The sequence below is a fragment of the Amphimedon queenslandica genome, unplaced genomic scaffold (assembly GCF_000090795.2).
Source record: "Amphimedon queenslandica unplaced genomic scaffold, v1.1 AMPQUscaffold_13435, whole genome shotgun sequence".
Taxonomy (NCBI): Eukaryota; Metazoa; Porifera; class Demospongiae; order Haplosclerida; family Niphatidae; genus Amphimedon; species Amphimedon queenslandica.
The window spans coordinates 10,736-12,802 of record NW_003546329.1 but is presented as its reverse complement, the minus strand read 5'-3'; the positions used below and the strand labels follow the sequence as shown (position 1 = coordinate 12,802).

Sequence of the window (2,067 nt, the reverse complement as noted above, 5' to 3'; positions counted from 1 at the left end):
CAACTCCCATTCCTTTAGCTTTTAATCGCTTCATTTCCCCATCAAGCACTCTTCTAAATGTGTCAAACTCAGGTTGTGTATAGAAATTGATAGAAGGTAAATATAACCTTACATGCCTCATGATACCACTTGCAATTTGATAGAGACTGTTGGGTGGGTACTCTGCACCATCTTTACGACGTACTTCCAGTATGAACTTGCACATCCAGTCATTTAGAGTGGGTGCATTCAGCAAAAGATTTGGCATAGCAGGAGGATGCGCAACTCCTCGATTCTTTCTATTTTGCTGCCATTCCTTCCATAGATTCAAAGTCCAACGAGTCGCTTGCTCTGTTGTCTTAGGTACAGATTTTTTTGCTGCTTTATCAACAGCGTCATCGTTGATAGGAGCTAAAAATCGATTGGGCGGAGTGCTTGTAGAGGGCTGGCCTGAGGTGGGGCTACCGCTAGAGGTATACGAGGGACAAAGAGGGAGAGGCTCGAGCTCACACTTCTTTGCCATTTTTGTCGGTGCTTTTTACAAAATGAGCTTAGTTGTCAAGGGACACACTTTTATAGTGCTCTTAAAAGATGCACAAGCTACTAAGGAAACCTATTCTTCTGCAACATGATTGGTCATTGCAAGTTGTCATGGTAGAAGTTGGTTATACACCTCGATCTCGGTTTCTATGGCATTTATTAACCTCGCGACTGCGTCGCTCGGTTAATAAATCCCATAGAAACCTCGACCTCGGTGTATAACCTATACATATGTACTGATGTACTAACTTTCTTGTACATCCATTCCTTTAGCATCCCATTGATCATTAATACCAGAAATATCAGTAGATACCACTCTTCCCTTTATAATAATAATAATGATGATGATAATGAGGGTGCTCTTGTAACTCTTACTTCCATTAGGTTCAATACAGAATGACATTGTTTGAGATACTGTGTCTGATGAGTAACCAGTAATACACACTTATCCACTAACAGCCCACGAATACACCTTTAATAAAACAAAGAAAAACTTATATAAAGTAGGGTGTAGTTCCCCCCTCCATTATCCACATCCTTGTAAAGTGCCTTTATGTATCATACTTTTCAAATATATGTCTACTGACAGCAGAGTCCACAGCACTCAAAGGATCATCAAGGAGGTATATGTCAGCCTTTCTATAGACAGCTCTTGCTAGATTGACTCGTGCCTTCTGACCACCACTGAGTGTCACTCCTCTCTCTCCCACTAGCGTCATATCACCATTCTCCAATAATGATATCTCCTATAACAAATAAAATAATCAAAATTAATATAAAATGAGTGCTACCTTTTCAAGTGCACAAGCATCTATCACAGTCCTATACCATTCCTCTTCATATGGTAAACCAAACAGTATATTCTCCCTAAGACTGGTTGAGAATATACATGCCTCTTGACTAGCATATGCTACTGATCCTCTCACTGATACTCTACCACTTAATGCTGGTAGCTCCTTCAATATACACTGGAGCAATGTGGACTATAATGGGAATGAATGATACAATAACTGATAATATTATTAATACTTTTCCTGCTCCAACTGGTCCAACAATAGCAAGCAATGAGTGTGTCTTTAGTAAAATAAAATTAAGTTCATTTTTGCAATTCACAAATTTAACCTTGTCAACATTGAAAGACACATCAGACAGTGTTGGTTTGTCATTATCCATTGACCATGAAGCAGTCAAGTGCTCCACAGTAACTCCTACATCATCATCATCACCAATCCCAACAGTCATGGGATCATATCTTTTACACAACTCATCAGTGTCTTTGAACAGTTCCTCCAATGATAGAAAATCCTATATGAATCATTTAAATTTAATCCGCCCAAAAATTTGTAAATCTTACTTTAATTCTTTTGTATCCAACATGCGATTCTAAAATGAAACAGAGTCCTTCCACAAAGTGCACTATGGTGTATCTGAGGAATACAATATGAGACAATGTACTGAACACTACTGCAGGAGTGAGTGTGCCACCAAACCATGCAAATAGTGAGAACACTACACACGAGACTACAGTACCAATCCTCATTGCTAATA

The 2,067-nt window shown here is 38.9% G+C and overlaps 1 protein-coding gene across 1 annotated transcript in view; it reads right to left on the bottom strand.

Moving 5' to 3' along the window:
- The window catches only part of LOC109581517 (zinc finger MYM-type protein 3-like), a 1,424-nt gene extending 989 nt beyond the window's left edge, over positions 1-435 (bottom strand). The window contains exon 1 of the mRNA XM_019995692.1: positions 14-435. The gene's annotated coding sequence lies outside the window, so the exon portion shown is untranslated. The remainder of the gene's footprint in view (positions 1-13) is intronic.
- Between the last annotated feature and the right edge of the window lie 1,632 nt (positions 436-2,067).